This window comes from Lagenorhynchus albirostris, chromosome 15 (assembly GCF_949774975.1).
Source record: "Lagenorhynchus albirostris chromosome 15, mLagAlb1.1, whole genome shotgun sequence".
In the NCBI taxonomy this organism is placed as follows: Eukaryota; Metazoa; Chordata; class Mammalia; order Artiodactyla; family Delphinidae; genus Lagenorhynchus; species Lagenorhynchus albirostris.
Genome location: NC_083109.1, coordinates 25,102,227 through 25,128,740, shown reverse-complemented (window position 1 = coordinate 25,128,740; position 26,514 = coordinate 25,102,227). Strand labels below are relative to the sequence as shown.

Here is a 26,514-nt window from a genome sequence, read left to right as displayed (position 1 = left end):
AGGGAAGCCCAGAGCAAAAGTTTTTAATAAGTCCAATTTATCAATTTTACCTTTTATGGATCATGCTGTTAGTGTCACATCTAAGAACTCTTTGCTTAGCTCTAGACCCCTGTATTAGTTTGCTAGGGCTGTACCACAAACTAGGTGGTTTAAACAACAGAAATTTATTTTCTCATAATTCTGGAGGCTATAAGTATGAAATCAAGGTGTTGGCAGGATTAATTTCTTCTGAGGCCTCTCTCTTTGGCCTATAGGTGGCCATCTTCTCCCTGTGTCTTCACATGGTCTCTCCTCTGTGTGAGCATGTGTCCTAATCTCCTCTTCTTATAAGGACAACAATCATATTGGATTAGGACCCATGCTAATGACCTCTCCTAGGGGTTGCTCTTGGAGCCCTGAGCCACTGTATAAGAAGTTTGACTACCCTGAATCTGCCATGCTATAAGGAAGCCCAAGCAACATAGAGGAGCCACGTGTAGGTGCTGTGGTCAAGTCCTTACTGAGCCCAGCCTTTGAATAATCCCAGCCTAACTTATACATACTTTTAGCCTTGTTTACTTATATTTTTATGTTAATCTATTTTTTTGTTTAAATATAAAGGAGTTCACAGACTTCATTCCTGGATAGTACATTGGGACAACTAACATTCATGAGAGATGACTCATGTCAGAAGCTGTGAAGGGTCTGAGAGTTTACTCTGCTTACAAGCTGAGAAGCTAGACCGCTTCATGGGTACCAGCAGAAGACGGAGTTCTGGGGCAGAGCCAGGGACTGTATTACTTACAGAGAAAGAGTAGCCAGATTGTCAGGCATACTCTGATTTCCCATGTCTCCCAAGTCCCAAGGAGGTGATACAGGAGGGCCTGCACACACAGTGAGTTGTGTTATAGGAGAAGAATACTGAGTTTGGAGAATCTACCGCTTCTACACTGAGCAGTAACTAGTCAGCTCTTTGTCTGGGGAAGATATTACTTCATCTGTTAAGGTTGCTTGCTACAAACACAGTCCTGAGAAATGGCCTGAGTAGAAGGCAGTCAGAGCCTTGTGTTCTTGGCATATCCAGCAAGAATGTGCATGGAAGCTTAGGGCCCATGGCTTGTTGGGAGAGGTGGATTGCCTCTCCCAACAAACCATATCCATGGATATGCTGACCACAAACTCCATGCCTGAATCAGATAGGCTTAATTGTGCTGTGAGGTCCCAGAGCTAAAACTTCACCATTCTCTCCCCAACTCCTGATTCCACTTAAACCAGTAATAGTAAAAGGTAAAAGATTTGCTCACATCAGGATTTTAAGTTTTATTAGTAAAACAACCCAAATGTTGCCAGTCTTCACTAGTTTGCCTGTTCAAGGGAAATCACGTTAATGTGTTCTGTCAATTAGCTATTGCTCTAGTAATGCCACATAACAATCAACCTTAAACTCTAGGCAGCATATAACCACATTTAGCTTTGGGTTATGAGTTTCCTGGTAGCTGCGTGGTTCTGCTGCATGTATCTCTCATTCTCCTCCTAGAACCAGCGGGCTAACCAGAACTTATTTCTCTCCTGATGATGGCTGAATGGCAAGAGAGGGTGCCCAATGGCACAAACATATTTCAAGCCCATTGACCAAAGCAAGTCGCATGGCCAAGCCCAGAGTCAAGGGGTGAGGAAGTATACTGCATCCACAGAGGTAGAGGGGAGGGAGGGAGATACTCCTGACAACAGTCAAATCTATCATCTATCAAAAGCCCGTGGTGTCTCTTCTCAGCATTTTTTACTCATATAGGACCTCAAGCCCTCAAGCCCTCCTCCATAATTTCCCTTCAATCCCAAAGTATTAAAGAACAATTAACCCTCAAATGATGACTATTCATACAGTGAACTCCTCCCCCACCTCCCACAACAGGGCTTTAGAAAAACTTACACTCATTTTTCTCAATTAACTAACATTTCTTCCCAATAATAAAAAGGAAATAAAACATTGATTCCAAGTTTATTTCTCTAAGCTCCCTCCTCTGCCCACCAGGCTGGGGCCTGCTCTTGGATTGACAAATAACCCCAGTGCTTTATGTTCGAGCTGTTACATGCACATGAGGCCTTCTCTTTGAGAGGAGATATGAATTGTGCAATTCCTCATAAAGAATGGATCTGTTCTAGTTTTTATGGTTATAGAAGGTTATAAAAGGTAATAATTTAGAAATGATTCAGGAAAGAGAGAGAGAATAAGAGTCAGAATAATAGCTAAAGTGTATATTTTCTTTGCTGCCTTATAGAGTGAAAGAGAATACACCGAGGGTCTGGGCTTTACAAGGAGGTTAAATAATAAGTATCTGACTCAGAGTGTTGTGTTATAACAATATGTTTTCCTCAAGGTCTTTTTCCCCTTTATCCCTGATGTGTGTGTGTGTGTGTGTGTGTGTGTGTGTGTGTGTGTGTGTGTGTGAGAAAAGAAGAATTAAGCAGGGGTGTATGTATTCCTAGAAGTCCCCGGAAGGTATTTCCTATATGCAGTCATCTCTGTGTTCTTCTCCCTCTCTCTCCAGCCCCTGCCTGTGAACATCTGTTGCCTGGGAGGCCCTTTGAAAGCTCCCCATCTTTTCCATTGCTGAGGATATCTGTATTAGTCAAAGATTCTTTGCTCGAAGTGATAGAAACCCAACTCTAACTACTTTGAGCAGGAAAAGGGGATTTATTGGCTCACATAACCAAACCATGGATCGTACAGAGTGGAGGTGACCCCAGCAATGACTGGATTTAGACATCCAGTCTAAAATGCTGTCAAGCTTTTCTCTCTCTCTTCTCTCTTGCTTGTTGGAGTCATTCCTGCCTCTCACAGATGGTTGTTCTCTACATGGAGGGGAATGTGGCCTCTGGCAACTCCAGAATCATAGCCTTCCAGCTTTAGCAACTCCTGGAGGATAGAGAACATTTCCTCAGCTCTGGTGTGAAAAATTCCAGATGTCTCTAACTGGTCTGGCTCATGACTCCATTTCCAGAAGAAAAGTGGGGAACACTAGCATAGTCATTGGGAAAAATCATTAGGAACCATGAAACCACTTTAATTTGTATGAAGTGCAGTGCTCCTTATGAGAATTATAAAGTTGGTTCTAAGCCCATTCTCCAAACTGCTCCTTAGAAGGCCCAACTGTATAATGGCTGGGGGTGGGGCAATCTGGGAAAACTTCCCACATAGATGCCCTGTGACCTTGCCATAAAGCAACACACTATCCCAGGAGGCAGCTCCTTCTCACGCTGTCTTTGGGGGCCCTCTGGGTTTTGTCTCTGTGGATCAGTCGGTGGGTCAGTTTCAATTCCTCCAGGGTAGCTGGCCTGGGATGTGAAACTGGACAGCAGTTGCCCATGTCTTTGGAGCAGTGTTGCTGGGAAACATGATCGCCCACTGTCCCTGGGCCCCTGGAAGGGCTGGCGACCAGCGGCTTCACGGCAATTTTGACTCCATTCCAACCTTGACAAGGTTGGCATTCCAACCTTGACAAGCCTTGGTCTTACAAGCCTTGGGACTCACAAGCCTTGAGTTCTAGAGCTGGCTCTCACTGATCAGTTCCCTTCTGTCATCCCCTTGCCTCTTCTTCAGGCTCTCCCCAAGCATATCTCCACTTACCCAGAAGCCTTAGCGAGCAATGCAGAATATTCTGAAGATTAGCCCTTTGTCAAAAGATTGGCACTTAACTATACATTTACTTATTTTAAATTAGACTAAAATGTTTAAGGTATATATGCATCATATGTTATGATTAATCCACATTTGAACTAATATTTTTGATGCACTGATCAAATATCTGTTTCGATAACATGAGATAAAAGAGCTTCTACTATATTTGTTTATTATCTATCATCCCCCCAATAAAATATATAATGGATACGACATTTAAAAAATATTAAATGGATGATGTCTTAGGGTTCCCTTAGATGCAGACCTTGGGTCCAGAATTTGAGACCAACTAGTTTATTTGGGGGATGATCCCAGGAAATACCGATAGTGGAGTAGGGAGGGAAGCAGAGAAGGAAAGCCCGTGAATAAATCATGTGTGATCAAATAATTTACCACTGTGGGCAACTGAAGCCTAATCCCACTGGGGAACTCTGGGAGGCAATTAAGAACACCCCTCAGAGTTATTCCATACAATGGGTGAAGAGGATGGTGTAGCCATCAACTCCCCATTGGTCATTGATTTAAGGGTATTTTTGTGGGCATTACATCACTAGTACTTCTGCCTTGTCCAGTGTACAGGCCAAGCATGCTCCTGTGGCCAGGTCTTTTGGGTCATAGCTGCAGTAATCATCCTTGGAGCTTGGGCGTTGCTGAGGGGATATGGGCGGGGCTCTGGCAGTTGGCTACAGATGGGTTTTCCTTTCTCTAAACCAAGATATCCTGGGGTTTCCTACCCTACCACTGAATCGGGGGGAGGGGAGGGTGGTCCACATATAGGTCCATGTGCTGTCCCCTGGCCTCTTAGGTAACAGTCCAAGGACAGCACAAGGATCCATATGTGGATTGGCCAACACCCAGACACGATCTTGGGTAGAGGAAGGGGTGAAGGCACAGAAAGGTGAACATTTTACTCAAAAGATACTAAGCATTAACTTATGTGAGATGGTTTTAGACTGGAAGAGACTAAGTTACTGTTAATAATCAGGTTTATATTTTTCTCTCTCAATAATAGATAGGGGAGGCACAAGAAAAAAAAAAACCTGTCACTTATAAAAAGTAAAGAACCTATACTTTTTTTGCACCTATGAGATGTAGAGGGTAGATTTCAATCCTCCCACAAATATGATCTCCATGAGGATGGGGTCTTTACCTGCTTTGATTGTTGCCATATTCATAGCTCATAGCACTGTGCCTGGCACATAAGATGCTGAACAAATATTTGTTGAATGAATGTGTGCTCTATAGTTCCCTACCAGTGGCCCCTTCCCTTCTGAGATCCAAGCCAGTTAATTTCAATTAGTTTATTGCAACTTCACCCAGAGGTGGGCAGGAGTGCTGGCATTTTTTCTCAGACGATTAAGCACTTTAGTAGAGAGCCAGGGTGTGAGGGGCAGCTCTCTGCACCCCACACAAGCCCAGCTGGACTCATAGAGAATGGTGAGGCTGTCAGAGCACAAGCTGGTAACTGATGGCCTGCGTGTGTCCCTTCAATTTAATGCCCTCTTAATTAATACAAGTAATGTCTGGGTTGTCCCTTGCTGCCACTACATTTCTGTCTCCAAGGCTCATTGTGATTAGGGATGAACAGATCTCCTCAGACCCCTTAGTCCCCACGGTCATGGAGTAGAGCTGGATTCCTGGCCCATCACTGCCCTCTTAGCTGGACGAACTTGGGTGAGTTGTGTTCTGTCTCTGAGCCTCAGATTCTTCATCTGGATAGGGCAGCAGCCTTGAACATGGCTCTAGGCTTTTCCTTCTGCAAAGCCTTGCCTCATAGTGAAAACATATGTGACTCTTCAACATGGCAGGCCGCTAGAGGACAAATGTATGGACACCAAGGGGAGAAAGTGGCAGGGAGGGGTGGTGGTGTGATGAATTGGGAGATAGGGATTGACATGTATACACTAATATGTATAAAATAGATAACTAATAAGAACCTGCTGTATAAAAAATACATTAAATAAAATTCAAAAATTCAAAGAAAAAAAAGAAATAAAAATTCCAGTAAGAAAAACAAAAAAACCCAACAAAACCCAACATGGCAGGCCACACACTTCTTCACCCACAGGGATTCCCTTAATGATATGGGTCTGGAGTCAGCCAGACTTGGGTCCAAATCCTGGGTTCAGCCACCTCTTTCTGGCTGTATGGCTTTAGACAAGTCACTTAACATCTATGAGCTGCACTCTTTTTTTCTAATTAAACACACACACACACACACACACACACACACACACAGATGCCAGACACTGTCCTAAGACTGCAGAGTTCGAATCCTGAATCTAGTGCTGGCTAGCTATATGACCTTGCAAATCTCTTAACCTCTCTGACTCTGTTTCCTCATCTTTCAAGTGGGAATAAAAATGTTTTCCTCCAGGTTTGCTGTAGGAAGTAACTGAGTTTATATATGTGAAGTACTTAGAACTGTGCCAGCAACATAGTGAGCAAGGATAAATGTTTGCTGTCATTATGGCTACCCATCTCGCTGAAATTTTACAACCCATTCTGGGAGGAAGTTTGAATTTCTCCACTTCTAAACTGAGGGTGATAACGCCCGCAGCATAACCACCCATGGTTATGATTATGAAAAGTAACATAGGCAAAATAACAACAGCTAATATTTATTGAGTATTGCAGTGAACCAGGTATTATATTGTGTGAGTCAGAAATGTGCTTGACAACAAGTAGCATAGATGAAAAGTAACCGTGGCACATACATTTTATGGAGTTTTATTTATCTAACATAAGAAGTCTGGAGGAATCCAGGCTCTTTCCATCTTTCTGCTTTAACATTCTTATCAAGTCAACCTCTGTTCCCAAGATTTCAAGATGGCTGCTGTTCCTCTGTCCATCACGTCTCTGTTCCAGGCAGAACGTGAGGGGAAGCGCAAAAGGCTGAAGAATGTCAGTTGAGCCTGTCTTTTTAAAAAAACTTTTCTGGGACTTCCTTGGCAGTCCAGTGGCTAAGACTCCATGCTCCCAATGCAGGGGCCCCGGGTTTGATCCCTGGTCAGGGAACTAGATCCTGCATGCTGCAGCTAAGACCCAACACAGCCAAATGAATAAATAAAAATAAATAAATAAATATTAAAAAAAACGTTTCTGGTAAGTCACACCAAGCAACTTCCACTTGCATATCATTGGCCAAAACTCTGTCATCTGTGTTGTTCGTGCAACCCTACCTGCTAGGAAGCCTAGAACACCAGGCCAGCCTTCATGGCAAGGGAGGTTGTAAAGAATTTGGGGGTAGCCAATTCACAATATCTGCCAAATATACAGTTTCTTATTTAATCCCCACCAAAACCTTGAGAAACTGGAAACATGATGATTTCTGTTTTACAGATGCGTAAACTGAGGCCAGGAGAGGGACAAGCCCAAGGATACATAGCTTACAAGTGTCAGAGCCAGGATTCAAACCCAGGTGTGTATGACTGGAGGGCCTGGGCTCTTCACCACTAGGTGATGCTATAAAGAGTCTACCACAATGCCTGACACAAAGTAGGGGCTTAATAGGTGTTACTTCCCTTCCACTCTTGGCCCTCCATGAGGCCCTGTCAACTTTAGGCATTTGAGGCTGGATCTCTGCACCCCTTTCCCTATAGTCAGAAGGGTGAGAGGGCTGGAGTCCATGGAGAGAAAGATGGTGGCCACACCCAAGGTTTCCCTGTTACTCAGGCTCTATGAGCTGAGTGGGATAGAAGGAGCTGCTCTGTGTGTGTAGGGCAGAGGAGGATAGGTAGGAATACTTCTTTGATGCCAGTGTAAACTCTGGAAGGACATTTTGAAATTATTTGGTCAAAGGTTTCAAAACAGTAGCCTGAAGGCTAAATGGATGTAATTTTTGGTCCTACACAACATTAAAAATTCAATTGAATTCATAATATTTTAACATTGGAAAACTTTGCTTCATAACCTATATTTCCTATCTCTCTAAGGAAAACATAACCAGGCTATCTGGCCATGCTGGGCCCAGCTGGAGCTGGGTAGCCACGACCTCCCTTAGATGGGCATGCGCTCACCCACTAACACAGCTCCCCCCCACCCCGCACCCCCCCACCCCCCCACCCCCCGCCCCTGCCTGCTTCCCTTGTCTGTTATCGCCCAGGTCCTGTGAACTTCTGAGTTTGTTTCTCCCTCACTGAACCATCGGAAAGACTGAGGCTCAGAGGGGAAAGCAGAAGCAGTTCGAGCTGTCTAAGCTCATACAGCAAGGCAACGGCCAACTTCAGACTGGGCCACTGTGACTCCCAGGCCAATGCTCCTTCTACACAACACTTCCTTCTGCTGCTGTTTATAAGGTTTTTTCATGCGCAGTGGGAAATGCTGTAGAAGGAGCTGATTACGAAGCGGATGAGCGTGGCAACTCTGCCTCTGCTTGGCTGGGGCTGTCGCTTTCCTCCTTGGGCTTCAGCTTTCCTAACAGGGGAACAGGAATCACACTCTCTTAGATGTGAGAAGGCTTTGAGAACTCTGTGGAGCTAGGAAAGTTTATTAAACATGATTGCTGTTTTGTTTTGTTTTGTTGGCTACGCCCCGCGGCTTGCGGGATCCTAGTTCCCGGACCAGGGATCAAGCCCTCGCCCTCAGCAGTGAAAGCATGGAGTCCTAACCACTGGACTGCCAAGGAATTCCCATGATTGCTGTTTTGATTGTCTATTGCTAAGTTAAAAAGCACCCCAACACTTAATGGTTTAAAACAACCATTTAATTTGCTTGTGATTGTGCAATCTGGGCTGGGCTTAGGTGAGTGGTTTTTCTACTGATATTGCTGGTGATCACTCTTGTGGTTGCATTCAGCTGGCAGGTAGGTTGATGGCTGGGATTCTGATTCTCTCCATGTGGTCTCTCCAGCCACACTTCGTAGATGGTTGTTCAGGGCTCCCAAGAACGAGCATTCCAAGAGGACAAGCCAGCATGCAAGCATTTATTGTCTCTGCTTGTGTCATGCTTGCTGATGTCCTATTGGCCAAAGTGTGTCACATGGCCAAGCCCAAGAGGAGATTACATAAGAGCATGGCTAGGGACTTCCCTGGTGGCGCAGTGGTTAAGAATCCGCCTGCCAATGCATGGGACACGGGTTTGAGCCCTGGTCTGGGAAGATCCCACATGCCGCTGAGCAGCTAAGCCCATGCACCACAACTACTGAGCCTGTGCTCTAGAGCCTCTGAGCCACAACTACTGAAGTGCACGTGCCTAGAGCCTGGGCTCCGCAGCAAAGAGAAACCACCACAATGAGAAGCCCGCACACCACAACGAAGAGTCGCCCCCACTTGCGGCAACTAGAGGAAGCCTGCGCACAGCAACGAAGACCCAACGCAGACAAAAAAACAAAAAAAAGAGCATGGCTAATGGGAAGCGTGGTTCATTGGGGTCCACCAAAATAATGGCATAACACAAGTATTTTCATGGTGTCTGACCAATGGCTAGAGTAGAGACAGTGCACCTCGCCTGCAGGATGACATTTGATAGTCCCTGAGTCTCCCTACTCAGAATTCTCTCTCCTGATGAACCAACCCAGAACCTGATGCTACCTTTTGCTTTACAGCTTTGGACTGGCAAGACCAGGTTTTCAGAAACCAGATTAGGTTTCAACCCATGGTACCAATCCAAATGATTTTTTTTTTTAAGAAATAATTATTCCATGCATTTTCTAGCTCTTTTATTTATTTTAATTTATTTGGTTGCACTGGGTCTTAGTTGCAGCAGGCGGGCTCCTTAGTTGAGGCACATGGGCTCCTTAGTTGTGGCATGTGAACTCTTAGTTGAGGCATGCGTGTGGGATCTAGTTCCCTGACCAGGGATTGAACCTGGGCCCCCTGCATTGGGAGTGCAGAGTCTTAACAACTGTGCCACCAGGCAAGTCCCCCAGTCCAAATGATTGATTGGCTGCCTTCCATAGTGAGGTGGGGGGAATGTCCTGATTGGCCAGGACTGAGTCAAGTGCTATCACCAGAGCTAGGGACAATGGGGTCAGCCCATTCTGAACTAAACAGGACTAGTGATAACAGTTGAGATTTAGTGAGTGTTTGCTATGCACCAGCCACACCTTATGTGAATTAACTCATATAATCCTCCCCACAATTCCCCATAATCCATTTTTTTTAGTTTTATTTTATTTTTTTATACAGCAGGTTCTTATTAGTTATCTATTTTATACATATTAGTGTATATATGTCAATCCCAATCTCCCAATTCATCACAGCACCAATCCCACCCCACACCGCTTTCCCCTCTTGGTGTCCATACATTTGTTCTCTACATCTGTGTCTCTATTTCTGCCCTGCAAACCAGTTTATCTGTACCATTTTTCTAGGTTTCACATATATGCGTTAATATATGATATTTGTTTTTCTCTTTCTGACTTACTTCACTCTAGACAGCCTCTAGATCCATCCATGTCTCTACAGATGACCCAATTCCATTCCTTTTTTTGGCTGAGTAATATTCCACTGTATATATGTACCACATCTTCTTTATCAATTCGTCTGTTGATGGGCATTTAGGTTGCTTCCATGACCTGGCTATGGTAAATAGTGCTGCAATGAACATTGGGGTGCATGTGTCCTTTTGAATTATGGTTTTCTCTGGGTATATGCCCAATAGTGGGATTGCTGGGTCACATGGTAATTCTATTTTTAGTTGTCTAAGGAACCTCCATAGTGTTCTCCATAGTGGCTGTATCAATTTACATTCCCACCAACAGGGCAAGAGGGTTCTTTTTTCTCCACACCCTCTCCAGCATTTGTTGTTTGTAGATTTTTCTGATGATGGCCATTCTAACTGGTGGGAGGTGACACCTCATTGTAGTTTTGATTTGCATGTCTCTAATAATTAGTGATGTTAAGCAGCTTTTCATGTGCTTCTTGGCCATCTGTATGTCTTCTTTGGAGAAATGTCTATTTAGGTCTTCTGCTCATTTTTGGATTGGGTTGTTTGTTTTTTTTAAATATTGAGCTGCATGAGCTGTTTATATATTTTGGAGATTAATCCTTTGTCTGTTGATTCATTTGCAAATATTTTCTCCCATTCTGAGGGTTTTCTTTTTGTTTTGTTTGTAGTTTCCTTTGCTTTGCAAAAGCTTTTAAGTTTCATTAGGTCCCATTTGTTTATTTTTGTTTTTATTTCCATTACTCTAGGAGGTGGATCAAAAAAGATCTTGCTGTGATTTATGTCAAAGAGTGTTCTTCCTATATTTTCCTCTAAGAGTTTTATAGTGTCCGGTCTTACATTATGTCTCTAATCCATTTTGATTTTATTTTTGTGTATGGTGTTAGGGAGTGTTCCAATTTCATTCTTTTGCATGTAGCTGTCCAGTTTTCCCAGCACCACTTATTGAAGAGACTGTCTTTTCTCCATTGTATATCCTTGCCTCCTTTGTCATAGATTAGTTGACCATAGGTGTGTGGGTTTATCTCTGGGCTTTCTATCCTGTTCCATTGATCTATATTTCTGTTTTTGTGCCAGTACCATTATTGTCTTGATTACTGTAGCTTTGTAGTATAGTCTGAAGTCAGGGAGTCTGATTCCTCCAGCTCTGTTTTTTTCCCCTGAAGCCTGCTTCGGCTATTTGGGGTCTTTTGTGTCTCCATACAAATTTTAAGGTTTTTTGTTCTAGTTCTGTTAAAAATGCCACTGGTAATTTGATAGGGATTGAATTGAATCTGTAGATTGCTTTGGGTAGTATAGTCATTTTCACAATATTGATTCTTCCAATCCAAGAACATAGTATATCTCTCCATCTGTTGGTGTCATCTTTAACTTCTTTCATCAGTGCCTTATAGTTTTCTGAGTACAGGTCTTTTACCTCCTTAGGGAGATTTATTCCTAGGTGTTTTATTCTTTTTGTTGCAGTGGTGAATGGGATTGTTTCCTTAATTTCTCTTTCTGATCTTTCGTTGTTAGTGTATAGGAATGCAAGAGATTTCTGTGCATTAATTTTGTATCCTGCAACTTTACCAAATTCATTGATTAGCTCTAGTAGTTTTCTGGTGGCATCTTTAGGATTCTCTATGTATAGTATCATGTCATCTGCAAACAGTGACAGTTTTACTTCTTCTTTTCCAATTTGTATTCCTTTTATTTCTTTTTCTTCTCTGATTACTGTGGCTAGGACTTCCAAAACTATGTTGACTAATAGTGGTGAGGTGGACATCCTTGTCTTGTTCCTGACCTTAGAGGAAATGCTTTCAGTGTTTCACCATTGAGAATGATGTTTGCTGTGGGTTTGTCATATATGGCCTTTATTATGTTGAGGTAGGTTCCCTCTATGCCCACTTTCTGGAGAGTTTTTATCATAAATGGGTGTTGAATTTTGTCAAAAGCTTTTTCTGCATCTGTTGAGATGATCATATGGTTTTTATTCTTCAATTTGTTAATATGGTATATCACATTGGTTGACTTGCATGTACTGAAGAATCCTTGCATCCCTGGGATAAATCCCACTTGATCATGGTGTATGATCCTTTTAATGTGTTGTTGGATTCTGTTTGCTAGTATTTTGTTGAGGATTTTTGCATCTATATTCATCAATGATATTGGTCTGTAATTTTCTTTTTTTGTAGTATCTTTGTCTGGTTTTGGTATCGGGGTGATGATGGCCTCATAGAATGAGTTTGGGAGTGTTTCTTCTTCTGCAATTTTTTGGAAGAGTTTGAGAAGGATGGGTGTTAGCTCTTCTCTAAATGTTTGATAGAATTCACCTGTGAAGCCATCTGGTCCTGGACTTTTGTTTGTTGGAAGATTTTTAATCACAGTTTCAATTTCATTACTTGTGATTGGTCTGTTCATATTTTCTATTTCTTCCTGGTTCAGTCTTGGAAGGTTATACCTTTCTAGGAATTTGTTCATTTCTTCCAGGTTGTCCATTTTATTAGCATAGACTTGCTTGTAGTAGTCTCTTAGGATGCTTTGTATTTCTGCAGTGTCTGTTGTAACTTCTCCTTTTTCATTTCTAATTTTATTGATTTGAGTCCTCTCCCTCTTTTTCTTGATGAGTCTGGCTAAAGGTTTATCAATTTTGTTTATCTTCTCAAAGAACCAGCTTTTAGTTTTATTGCTCTTTGCTATTGTTTTCTTTGTTTCTATTTCATTTATTTTTGCTCGTATCTTTATGATTTCTTTCCTTCTACTAACTTTGACAATTCCCCATATTACTTATATGAGGCATAGAGAGGTTAAGGAACTTGCCCTGGTCACACAGCTAGTAAAAGGCAGAGATAGGATTCAAACTCAGGCAGTCTAACTTTGGCATCCACACTCTTTATGGGCTGGACCAAGAATGGGAGTGGAGGTTCATAGGAAAGTCGGGAACTGCTGTCAATAAGACGGGGACATGATACTGTGCAGGCAAAAACAGTATCTGTAACCGACAACCACCCATTAACACCCTTTAAAAACATGATGTATCACTTAGAACACAATTTGAAGAACAATTTTATGTTCTTTATGCAGAAACCTGCATAATTGTGCATCTTCCTCTCTATTCCAGCTAGGACTCTTTCAGTCTTAGGGTCTCCTGATTGGATCCAAAGCTAAGTTTTTGGGCCACATGGTCAAGAACTCTTGAGGTACAACAGCAAAAAAAACATCTGACTGAGAACTGTTAAAATATGGAGAAGTGGATTTGGAGAAGCAGATGGAGAACATAAAGGGGAATGTGCTGGACAATTGCAGAAATGCATCTGGGAGGCCAGGACAGAAGCAAGATAGATTGAAAAATCTCAGGAATTGTATGTGATTCTTCTGAATATTGGGGGTGGAAGCCCTTGCGTATCTGTTATTTCCTGGGCACTCAATCCTTTTTGAATAAGATGCTCTAGAGATGGTTTTTCTCATTAGAACAGGTGCCACAGACGCAAAGCTTTCCTTGTTTATATTTCTTCTAATGTGCTTCTGCTTGAGCAAGCGAGCCCTTAATGTCAATTTCAATTAATGCTGCAGCATCTGATCTTGGTGTTGCTTCTTATGGATGCAATGTGTGGGGGTGGGGGGTGGAGCGAAGTTCACTGGGAAGTGGGGGGAGGTGTCCCCTCTTGTTAGGAGACTGGAAGGCCCTGGTGAGGGATGCATTGGGAGGGAAGGTGTGGAATGATTTTCTCCCTACTTAATGAAGGCCATACTTTAAAGATGCCAGCCTGTCGTTTGATTAAAAAAAAACTAATTTGGAGACCTAGTAGTCAGGTAGAGAGGAGAGACAATGCTCTGAGGGCTGAGCCGGTGAGAAATGTGACACACACAGCCTTGCATTGACATATGAGAGCTTCCCCCATAACCTAGAATGCCAGGAGCAGGTGCTCCAAGCTTGCTATCTACTATCATGGGGATCCCCTAATTCTGCCACAAAGCTGGTGGTCTCACACTAGTGTGAGTGTGACCTGAATTCAGCATGGCAGTGGGGTGGAGCAGTTTGGGGTAGGGGAAGCAGAGCAAGGTTCATAGAGAGGCAGAGACAATCACAGTCTGCCAACTCTTCTTCCTTCTCTTCTTTCCTTCCTTCTTAACAAAGGGATTTCCTTTGTTCCCTGCCAAAGGGAATTTGTTTGGGATAGAGAAGATATGGATTCATGTTTTGCAAGAGACCAACCTCAGGAATGATTCTCTTCCCTTTGAGAAGTCAGGGCTCTTGTTTTTCATCTTCTTTATCATCAATAACAATCATTAGAAGACATTACCATTTCTTGAGGAACTTCTATGTGTCAGGGGATACTATACACATTATTTCTAGTCTTCCCAGCAACTGTCAAGGTAAACATAACTTATGCCCACTTTACAGAGGTGCAATTTGGGGCTTAGCTTCAGGAGCTTGTCCAGTAAGAGACAGGTTTGGGGTTGGAACTAAGGCCAGATCATTTGATTTCTGGCTCTGATGTCACCAATGACCGAACACTTGGGAGCTCCAGGCTCCTAAGACTTGCCAACAGGTGCATCCAAATGTTAAACACAGAATTGAACCTGCCCTGGAGTAGAAGTGGAGAAGGCTCTAGCCCTAGTTCTGCAACTCTCCTGCTTTCAGCGTATGTGATGTGTGAGTTCCCCTCTCTAGGCCTACTTCTCTATCTGTAAAATGGGCAAGTTGGACTAAATGTCTCCAAAGGCCAGCTCAATCCAGTCTAACCTGAGAGCACTCATGGGAGCTTCTTGTTTGACTGTGCTGGAAGGCTACAAAAGTGGACAAGACAGGCTTCCATATTCTAGCTGAGCTGGATGCATGCTTTAATAGTTATAAACCAAGGGCAACAAATCTTGGAGAGTGAAGCATTTCATTTATACTTAGCTAATTGCAAATGTGTGTGGCAAGGGAGATAAGATAGGCTTCTTGGAGGAGAGAAATTCTCCTTCCCCTTCTCTGGCCATATGGTTCCAATAGGCACTGCCATCTACTTATTCACCCAACCTCTCTATTCACAATAATTGGTTAAAGAGTAGGCACCCGGCTCAAGGTGGGCCGGTCACAGTACCTGGCCCCGCACCCATGGATAACTGGTCTAGGGATGAGCACCTACTCCTGTTGGACCAATCTAAGTCTTTCCCTTAAGGAAGGCTTAAAGTTCTGTCAAGACTAGAAGCAGAAAGCCTCCGTCTCACTAGTGGAGCAGCTGAGAGTTGTTGAGTGCTGAGAGTTGCTGCAGCCACGTGTCCAGCCTTGAGGGGAAAAGCTCACACACAGAGAATGAAAGACAAGGACTGAGGAAAAAGAGTCCTAGCAACATCCAAGTCCCTGATCCTGTCATTTCAATTCTCTGAGCCTGGTTGTCCAGCCTTCCCATCAGTTCTGGGAGCTCCCCAATACCCTTTTAATAAATTCCTTTTCTGTTTCTGTTAGCCTGAGCTTTTTAGGGTTTTTTTTTTTTTTTTTTTTCACTTTGTAACTGAGAACCCTGGCTATACCCTGGGGCTCTGGGGCAATGCTAGTGGGGCTACTCCTCACCCCAGTCAGGGAGGGGCCAAAAGAGGGTTTATTCTCAAGCAGGTGGACAGGAAGGAGGGTGTGTCATTCCAGTTGGGAAGTGCATTAGCTTGGGAAGCAGGAATCCCTCCCTGTCACTGAACCTTAGGCAAATCTCTGTACCTTTCTGAGCCTCAGTTTCCTATCTGTTTCCTTATCACCTGGAATAGAATGGTGATTCTCAAAGCCGTGCTCTGCAACACCCTGTGGAGGGACCACTGTTTGAGGGTGGTTTGTGGCTGGGGTGGGGAAGCCTAGTAGGCAGGACTCTGGGTTCCCCTCCCTCACTTCAAACAAAGCCACTCCTCTCCCCCATCCGATTATACATTGCCTTTCTGTGAAAGGTCTGCCTTAAAAGAAGTCTCTGTAGCTTAACAGGTTTAAAACCCCTGGATGAGATGTCTTTGGGGACATTTTCTTTTCTAATAGTTCATGAGTTTATGGGTTATAGGAGAAAGAATAACTTTCACACTGATGATAAAACCATTCTGAGTGTTTTGCTCTATGTCAGGCACTGAATGCTAAGTGCTCTACATACATTTGTCTTATTTTAAAAAGTCCTGGGGCTTCCCTGGTGGTGCAGTGGTTAAGAATCTGCCTGCCAATACAGGGGACATGGGTTTGAGCCCTGGTCTGGGAATATCCCACATGCTGCAGAGCAACTAAGCCCGTGCACCACAACTACTGAGCCTACAAGCCGCAACTACTGAAGCCCACGTGCCTAGAGCCCGTGCTCTGCTACAAGAGAAGCCACTGCAATGAGAAGCCTGCACACTGCAATGAAGAGTAGCCCCCTCCTGCCACAACTAGAGAAAGCCCACGCGCAGCAACAAAGACCCAACACAGCCAAAAATAAATAAAATAAATTAAAAAAAATCTTTACTGTTAATTAATAAACAAACAAATAAATAAAAAGCCCTTAGGACTTCCCTGGTGGTCCAGTGGTTAAGACTCCACGCTCCCAATGCAGGGCGCCCAGGTTTGATCACTGGTCGGGGAACTAGATCCCGCATGCTGCAGCTAAAGACCCTGCACGCCGCAACGAAGATCCCACGTGCCACAACTAAGACCCGGTGCAGCCATATAAATAAATAAACAAGTAAAATATTTAAAAAATAAATTAAAAAATCCTACAGCAACCCTATGATGTGGGCTCAGATAAGACCCTGGGACTTATTGGTGCAGCCACTATGGAAAACAGTATGGAGGTTCCTCAAAAAACTAAAAATAAAGTTGCCATACGGTCCAGCAATCTCACTTCAGGGCATATATCCAGACAAAACTATAGTTTGAAAAGATACATGCACCCCTGTGTTCATAGCAGCACTATTCACAATAGCCAAGGCATGGAAACAAACTAAATGTCCATTGACAGATGAATGGATAAAGAAGATGTGGGACACACACACACACACACACATATATAATGGAATGTTACTCAACCATAAAAAAGAATGAAATAATGCCATTTGCAGCAACATGGATGGACCTAGAGATTATCATACTAAGTGAAGTCATAAAGAGAAAGACAAATACCATATGATATCATTTATATATAGAATCTAAAATATGACATAAATGAACATATCTATGAAACAGAAACAGACTCACAGATATAGAGAACAGACTTGTGGTTGCCAAGGGGGAGAGGAGTGGGAGAGGGAAAGATTGGGAGTTTGGGACTAGCAGTTGCAAACTATTATATATAGGATGGATAAACAAGGTCCTACTGTATAGCACAGGGAAATATATTCAATATTCTGTGACAGACCATAATGGAAAAGAATATGAAAAAGAATAAATATGTATAACTGAATTACTTTGCTGTACAGCAGAAATTAACACAACATTGTAAATCAACTATATTTCAATAAAATTAAAAAAAATTAAAATCAGGGGAAATAAAAAAGAACCTGGGACTTGAAAGGTGAAGTAACTTGCTCGAGAGCACAGAGTGTTGTTAAGCAGTGAACAGGAGTTTGGATCCAAACTGATTAGAAGGCATGAACTGGCAGCCCACAGGCCAAACCCAGCCTTAAGATGTGTGTCTTTTGGCCAGCACAGTGTTTTTTTTCTTTTTAAAATTTGAATTAGTTTCCAGCATTTAAAAACAAGAAGATTTTTGTATAAGAATTTGAATTTAGAGCTTATTTTTCTTCTCAGACCTGGCAGTTGCCCACACTGGGAGCCCATACTCTCACATGAGCAGTAGGTGCCTTCTTTAGAAGGAGCATGAACTCCCAGCTTGCTGCAGACCCCATGACTCCCTACTGTCTTATACCTGACCCACTTTGCTCATTTATGGTACTTACTTGGCTCTGTTGGTATCTGATTTTGCAATCCCTGTTCTAATGACAAGCCTGTATCTTCCTTAATGAATTCTTCCTTCTTACATCCCTCCATCTCCATCTGCTCCTTCTTCAGATCCTGCTGACTCTCCCCATCACCTCTCTGTTGTCTGCTCCCTCCTCTTCATTCACCTGCTTTCCTCATCTCCTTTTTTCTTTGCCTCCAGTGAAGACACCTGTTGGGTCCCTCTACTCTTCTCTCCCCTGAATCCATCTTCTTAATCCTCATCTGGGTAGCTCTACAAATATCATTGTCAAATCCCTGAAAAAGGACTTGCCCATTCAGGGTGAGCTCAGAAGGCAGAATTAATTCCAGTGGTGGACAGAGGAGGTCACTGATAGCATGTGTTGGGGCTCAGATGGCCCTGGGTTCAAATCCTTGCTCCTTCACCTACCATTTGTGAGATATTGGCCTGTTACATTTCCTCATCCACGAAATGCGGACAAAAACAGATCCTAGAGTTGAACCAGATTGCTTTTAAAGGTTCTTCCAACCTTGACACTTTATCATTTCAAAGCAACTTCTGCTCAGAACCTTTCAATGATTCCCACCATCTACGAAGTTGAGTGGAGAAACCAGTTCCTCCAGATACTAGTTCTACCCTACCTTTTATATCTCATCTTTCTCAACTCAACTCATACCTTGCACTGCAGAAACACTTAGCTCTTACATTCCTGCCTTCATATTTGCTATTCCCTCTGTCTGGAATCCCCTTCAGCATTCTGTAAACAAATACCTCATAAAAATGTGAGGCATTAATACCTCCACCTGTTGAACCCTACTCATCTGTTTTTGTTAGGAGGTCTCTTTTTACTGTAAATTACACACACACACAAAATCCCAGCTCAAAATACTCAAACTCTAAAGAGGTATTGGTCCATAGAAAAGTCCAGAGGTGGGTCAAGCTTCAGGTATGGCTTTATCAGGTCTCTGGCTCATTTTTTCTGCAATATTTTCTCAGTCCTACCCTCCTCTATGTGATGGCTTTGTTCTCTAGCTGACTTCCCTCATGGTGGCTGTGATGGTTAATTTTATGTGTTAACTTGATGGGCTTTAGCCCAGATAGCTGGTAAAACATTTCTGGGTGTGTCTTTGAGCGTGTTTCTGGAAGAGATTAGCATCTGAATTGGTAGACTAAGTAAAGAAAAGCAATGTGGCTGGGCATCATCCAATCTGGTGAAGCCTGAATAGAACAAAAGACGGAAGGGTGAATTCACTCCTTTGCTTGAGCTGAGACATCCACTTTCTCTTGCCCAGGACATTGGACAGCAGTGCTCCTGGTTCTTGGGCTTTTGGACCTGGACTGAATTTACTATCGGCTTTCCTCATTCTCTAGCTTGCAGAAGGTAGATCATGGAACTTCTCAAGCCCACACAACTGTTAACCAATTCCTGTAATAAATCTCTTCTATATATCTAAATATATATTATTGGTTCTGTTTCTTTGGAGAACCCTGACTAATATGGTGGCTAAGGAAAAATTCTGCCGCAACTCTAGGCACCAGACCCTATACTACACTGCTCAGAAGGCAAAAGGATGTCTCATCCTCATTCTTTGCCTTTATTGGACCAATAGTGGTAGATCTTTAATAATTAGAAGGTAGGACAGTATAGTGATTCAGCATGCAGGTTCTAAAGTTGGACCCCACCACTTATTAACTGTGTGACCTTGGGAAAGTTAATCTCCGTGCCAGAGCTTCTGTACAATAGGGATTATAATAGTACCTACCTCATAGGGCTGCTGTGGGAATCAGCTTGAAAAGCGCTTAGCAGATTGCCTGGCAACTAGTAAATGCTCCACGTTAGCTAGTGTTGCCAGCACATTTCCTCAGAAACATCTCCCTTTACACTCTAATCTTCAGGGATTCTTCTGGACGATGCAGAGTATTCCTAGCATTTCTTTGTTGAATTCATAGCCATTCATTCAACAAATATTAAATGAGGACCCACTGTTCTGGGTACTGAGGAATGAGCAAAACAGACAAAATCCTATCTTTGTGGTGATCACACTGTAGTGGAAGGTAGGGATGGGAGAGAGACAATAAACATGTAATATTTCAGATGGCGATAAGTGCTATGGAGAAAAATTCAACAAGAAAGTGTGTGAGGAAGTGCAGAGGAGTGGAGCATTGCTATTTTAAATGTGGGTCACTTCCTCAGAGAGGCCTGAGGAAGTGACATTTGAGCAGAGACCTGAAGGAGGAGTGAGCCATGCCAATACCTGGGAGGAAAGCATTTGAGGCAGACACAAGAGCAAATGCAAAGGCCCTAAGGTTAGCCGTATGCTTGGCATGTCAGAAGAACAGGAGGGAGGCCAATGTGGCTGGAGTAGAGTGAGAGGTGGTGAGAGCAATACAAGAGGGGATAAGAAGAGTAGGAGGCAGGTCACACAGGACCTTATAGGGCATGAACATAATCCTGTGTCAGCAGGATGCCAGCGGGGAAGATGATGTCACCTGCACAGGGAAGTTTTATAACTGAGGCCATGAACAGGAAGGGATGAGTGCTTCAACTTTCCTGGTGGGGTGGGGGGGGCTGACGGGAGGTCAGAGAAGGCCTCTCAGAGGAGGTGGTTCTTGAGCTGAGTGTTGAAGGATGAACAGGAGGCATCTAGGCAGAAGGGAAGGAGCAATCCAAGTGCCTTGTCAGAGGGTGCTGAGAGATTGTGGTGTATTCAAGCAAACATGGTAAGGCTGGTACACAGAGAGGGACGTGAGGAGCCAAGGAGTGGCCAGAAACAGAGCAGAGGAGGTTGGGAGGGGCCAGATTCATTTTTTTTTTAATAGATTTATTTATTTATTTATTTATTTATTTATGGCTGCGTTGGGTCTTTGTTGCGGCCCACGGGCTTTCTCTAGTTGCAGTGAGCGGGGTCTGCTCTTCGTTGCGGTGCACGGGCTTCTCATTGCGGTGGCCTCTCTTGTTGCGAAGCACGAGCTCTAGGCGCCCGGGCTTCAATAGTTGTGGCGTGTGGGCTCAGTAGGTATGGCTCATGGGCTCTAGAGCGCAGGCTAAGTAGTTGTGGCACACGGGCTTAGTTGCTCCGCGGCATGTGGGATCTTCCCGGACCAGGGCTCGAACCCATGTCCCTTGCATTGGCAGGCGGATTCTTAACCACTGCGCCACCAGGGAAGCCCGGGGCCAGATTCATTAATTGGTTGACTGACTCATTCATCCACTCAAATTTTTATTGAACACTAAGTCTGGTTACACAGTGCCGTACACAACAGTCAAAGATTCCTGGTCTCATAGAACTTACCTTCTAGTGAGGAACATGGGCAAAAACACATAAACAGATCAGTAAATGACAAGACTAAGAAATGCCATGAAGGAAATGAACAAGAGGTCAAACCAGGGAACATCTTTAAGCTGGGTGTTCAGGGAAGGCCTTTCTGAGGAGGTGATATTTAAGCAGAGACCTGAGGCGTTAGAACAGGTGGGGGAAGAACGTTCCTGGCCTTGGTCTCAGTTGTCACCATCTCTCTAGTTTGATTTTTCTTCCTTTTGAAGCAGCGACAGGTCATCAAACAACACAAGTGCAGCTATAACTGCTGGTCTGGCAGAGCCAGGCAGGATTCTTTTCAAACTCTGCTTCGTGCTCAGGAATCCAGTCTTTCAGGCAGGTTCTGGGGGAAGTGCTGTGAAAAATACAATCACAGAATCACAGGTCGGACGATGCATGGAGAATTTGTCTTCCTAGAGTTCAGGGAAGTCTACAGCTGAGGACTGAAGGGCTTACCATCCTCGTGTGCTCCGGCTGTTCCGTGGAGGCTGGAACACTGATTTAGGTGAGAGTTCTCGACAGGAGAACTCTATTCAGTAGTGAGGACAAACATCCAGATCCAGATCAAATTATAAAACATTTCTCGCACCCCAAAAGGGTAAAGCTGCTTGAATTTAACCTTTTTCTTTTAGGTGAAAGTGGCACCTCCTCCCCTGACCCGCCCTCACGGAGGCGTCTCCGCCCACTCCCAAAAGGCAGCGTGGATCTTCGCCTTCTCTACTCACCAGGTTCCCTTCAAAGGGAAAGGCCCTGGCGCTCCGTCCCACTTTTTCTCTTCCGCATCCCTCGGGCACCGCCCACCGCCCACTAGTTTGGGCCCCATCTCCAGGCCCCGCCCACCTCCAGCCCCCTCCCGAACCCCATCGCCCTTTGGGTCACGCCTCCTTCCGGCTCCTCCCCAGAGTGGCCACCTTTGGGCCCCCTCCTCCCGGCTCAGCTTCCGGGCCCGCCTCCTTCTGTCCCGCTTCAGTCTTTCCTCCGTTTGGGGCTTCTCTTCAGCCCCGCCTCCAACACGCCCCGTTAAGGGCCCCTCCTCCCCCAACCTCGCCCGGGCCTCCCTCCACCCTTGACTCCTCCTCTGGGCAGGCCTCCCTTTAGCCCCGCCCACACCCCCTCCTTTCAAGCCCGGCTCTGCGAGGCCGCCAATGTCTTCCATACTTGTCTCGCGCGCCTCTCTTCACTGCATCATCACTCTCTCAGACCCACCCCTCTTTACGCTCGGTTCCAGTGTAAACCAGTCTCTCTTCCCGCCCTAGCCCCGCCTCCTCAGGGTCCCACCTCAGTCCTTCCTCCCTGTCAGGCCCCTCCCCGACCCCTCCTTCCTCTTCTCCCCGCCGTAGCTCTGGACCTTTCCAAAGCTAGGTTGAGGGGGTAGGAAGAGCCCCTGCGCCTCGGGGGCCGGGCTGTGTCACGGCGGGGCTGCGGACTCCTCGCGCTTGAGTCGCCAGGCCCGTCTCTGCAGACAGAGGCGGGGGCAGGGGGTGGCGGGGCCAGGGCCGGAGTGGCGGGCGGGGCCGAGTTGAGGGAAGCCGCTCCGGACACCCCCACCCCGGCACGCCTCAGTGGTGCCGGCCAAAGGAAGGACTGGCGACTGCGGGGCTCGCGCCGCTGTCAGTGCGGCGGGGTGCGCGAGCAGCTCGGCGCAGGGTGGGCAGAGCAGAGAGAAGCTGAGGGGGCGGTAGCGGCGGCAGCGACTCCCGCGCGTGTATTCAGTTCCTCACGCTGCGGCCGGGGCCGTCTTCTTCCTCCCTCCCTCGCTCCCTCCCTTCCGCCCCCGAGTGCGGCGGCACCGCCTCCTTCCGCGCCGCGCGGCTTCCTCCAGACCTCTCGGGGCGGGTGAGTGGGGGCCGCGGGCGTCTCCTTAAAGGTGTGGGGAGGGGGTGCTCCTTGTTCCTTTTCGGTCACCCACTTCTTCGCGCCGGTCGCTGCCTATTTTTAGAAACTCTTTTTTTCGGCCGTTCGGGTAGTCCCGGGAGCCGGAGTAACTCCCGGCACCCTGCCCCCTCACCTTCTCTCCACCCGGGCCTGCCGCCCTGGGTCCCGGCAGCCCTGGCGTTCCTTGCCCGCCTCCTCCTCGCGGGTCGGACGTGGGCCGGGAGTTGGCGGGGTGGGCCCGCGCCCGCTCGGAAGTTGGAGTCTTTTGTGTTCGCGCCCCGCCCCGCCCGGCGAGGGGAGGAGGGGGGAGCGGAGGCCGCGCTGGGGAGGCCTCGGGCGGGCCGGGTCCCGGCTCTGGCCTCGGCCCCGGGTTTCTTCCGGCTCTCCCTCTCGGGCTGGGTCTGCGGGTTCCTGGAGGCGATCAAAACTGGTCCCGCCTCGCTCCCTACTGGCCTGAGCGCCTCCTCGGCCCCCCTTTCCCGGTCCTGGGCTTGTTGCACACCTTGGGCTCATAGAGGAACAACAGCAGGCCCTCGAGCTGGGGCCGTGTTCCGCGCTTCACGCAGCCTTTTCGCCGCCGAGCCTCAGTTTGCCTTTCAGTGAACAGGGAGAAAGAATGTCGCCTCGCAGGGTGTTTGTGGATTCAGGGAGGAAACTAATGTGTGCGAGAAGTGTTTAATGCCAGCAGGTAACATTTAATGGACTTGACTCAGGAACTTCGCAAGCCTTATTTCATAGAATGCTCACGACGGCCTTCTGAGGTTATCCCCATTTACAAAAGCAGCAATCAAGGCGCAGAGAGGTTAAGTAATGTGTTCTAAATCACAGGTAGGAGCCACAGAAGTGTGAAGCCGTGGTGCTGGTACCTGTTATTTATTTCTTAGTGTGAACTTGTGTAATCTCTTAGTGCAGAACCGATTTTGAGTCACATCGTTAGTTGGGATACCTAACTAACTCCGTTCTCCCTGATTCCTTGCCCGTTAGAAGCTGATGGATGCAGAGGACTCCAGATCTCAAGCACAACTGAAGTTCCCTGGGGTTTTGGCTCAGGGAAGGTGTAAGTCATTTAAAGCAGTGAGGTTCATCCGTTTTTTGTTTTTTTGTGGCTTGTTCCTCCCACCAAACCTTGCTTGTTCTCTATAGGGTTTAGATTTATAGCTCCTGGTTGGGGGAGGGGGAGCAGAAAGTGGTTCAAGTCAATTGCTTCAACTCCCTGCCTTCAAATAGAGATTTATTTCTCTTATTTTCAGATAAGGCCCAGAGGGGTAAAAGTGAACTAAAATTAACTTTGGTAAGTGTTCTAGTTTTCCAGTGTGTTTGATCCCTGGTTTGATCTAAAGATCAGGCAGGGGAGTTCCTAGGCCAGCTCTTGCCATGTCTCCTGATGTGTGCTTTAGTTCTTTGGAGTCTGGAGGTCTGCTGTACTCTCCCCTTTCCAAGATTCTGGATTTAAAAGTAGTGGTATGTAGGACCTGGAAGGGGTCTTATCTGGTCTAACTTTTTTTATCTGCCTTTTCCCTCTTTCCTGTTAACTGAATCTTGGAAGGGGGAAGTAAGTTGTCTAAATTCACAGACTGCTTTAGTGACAGAATCACAACTGGAATTCCAGTCTTCTGACTTCCAGTGCAGTAATATTTTTATTTCTACTGTACTCTGCCACCTTTTGAAAGGGCACTAAACTACTTATTCAGGTCTGAAGACCAAGAATCCCAAGTAACTTGAAATCACAAAGAAGTTGTTTAGTCCCAGCATTAAAAGGAGGCCAGGTTTTGTGCACAGGAGTACCAGTTCTCATAAGTCACCACTGTTATTTTATAGTACTTTATTTATGGTTTATAGGTTTGTTTTATAACTGTTACCTGATTTCATTTCTCATCCAGTTCTGTGAGGGAGCTCTCAGAGTTTGGTTTATATCTCCTTTTTACAACTCTAATTGAGAATTAAGACATAGCAAGGTTAGGGCACTTGCCTTACTTAGATCACTGGATTAACAAGTGGTGAGTACAGGGCATCTCTCATGGACAAAGGATTTCATTTGATGTGGCATCATGAACTCAGTCACTCATTGTGGCTCTCTGAGCCTCAGTTTCCTTATCTGTAAACTATCACAGGGTTGGGTGGGGACTATGAAAAAATGGCTATGAAAGTGCATTGTAGTAGTAGGCTAACATTTATTAAGTACTTTCCATGTACCAGTCACTGGATTAAGGACTTTCTATGGAGTATCTCATTTAGTCCTCAGAGCTACTGTATGAATTAGGTATATTATTAAATTCCTTTTGCAGAAGAAGAAACAGGATTAGAGAGGTTACATGACTTGCTCAGGATCATGTAATTGATAACTGCAGACAATATAACTTTAAAGCTGGTATGCTTTTAATTTATTTTTTGTAAAAATACATGTAAGATAAAATTTACTATTTTAACTATTTTTAAATGTACAGTTCTGTGGCGTTAAATATATTCACATCGTTGTGCAACCATCACTACCATCCGTGTCTAGAACTTTTTCATCTTCCTCAGCTGAAACTCTGTATAAACACTTCCTCTCCTCTCCCTCCTGGCAATCATCATTCTATTTTCTGTCCTTGTGAATTTGACTACTCTAGGTATTTCATGTAAATGGAATCATACAATATTTGTCCTTTTGTGACTGGCAAAGCTGGTACTCTTAGTGCCTCCCTTAAGCCCTAGGTGCTCTGAAAATGCAAAATGATTATTAGTTCTCATCTGCAGTAAGGTGTGGCATGCAGCTCCAGAGCAAGAACCTAGGCCTGGCTGTACCACTCTGTTTAAGCCTCCCCCCCCCCCTCACCTTTGCCCCTTCTGTATCTTCCAAAGGGAACTCCTGCTCTTGAAATAGAACTCAGAGGACTCCCCACCCTTGCTTTGTTTGCATCTTCCTTTCTGGCTGTCCTGGGTTTGGGCATATGGGACTGTAGTGATCAACAATAGCAGTGCTGTGACAGCAGCTTGGATCAGAACTACTCAGGATGATTAAATGGATTATCTTTATGAAATGCTCCCTCTTTGTGCCCTCCTCTTTCCATTAAGGCACACAAGAGCGATTAGCTTTTGGGTTCCTAGAGGGTATTTATGGCTCCTCATTGCTTGCAGGTAGTTAAGATGGGATTAAATGCTGCATTTAGTCTTTCAAAATTCCCTTTGTTTTGACTACTTCTGTGTCTTTGTGTGTTTTGGGTGGTGTGGTGGTGGGATGTGGTGTTTATGTTTGTGAAGTGTAGTTGGAATTTTGTCATGATGCCAGCAGGGGGTTGGGATGGGAGGTGTTCCAGAGATGGATAATAGGGCAACAAACACAGATCTGAGTATGTTGCACTTTCTTTAAAAATCTGATGGCCCAACATTGCCTACATATTAAAGTTTAAACCCCTGAGTGTGATAA

General features: G+C 45.0%; 1 protein-coding gene across 9 annotated transcripts in view; it reads left to right on the top strand.

The window, feature by feature from the left end:
- Nucleotides 1-22,807: 22,807 nt before the first annotated feature.
- Nucleotides 22,808-26,514, top strand: part of RALY (RALY heterogeneous nuclear ribonucleoprotein) — a 79,443-nt gene continuing 75,736 nt past the window's right edge. For 2 of the 9 annotated variants that reach the window (XM_060124389.1, XM_060124390.1), the window contains exons 1-2: nt 22,809-23,069; nt 24,093-24,165. The gene's annotated coding sequence lies outside the window, so the exon portion shown is untranslated. Of the gene's footprint in view, nt 23,070-23,146; nt 23,937-24,092; nt 24,166-26,514 lie in introns of those variants that run through there. The other 7 variants (XM_060124392.1, XM_060124393.1, XM_060124385.1 and 4 more) reach the window with 5 other exon arrangements.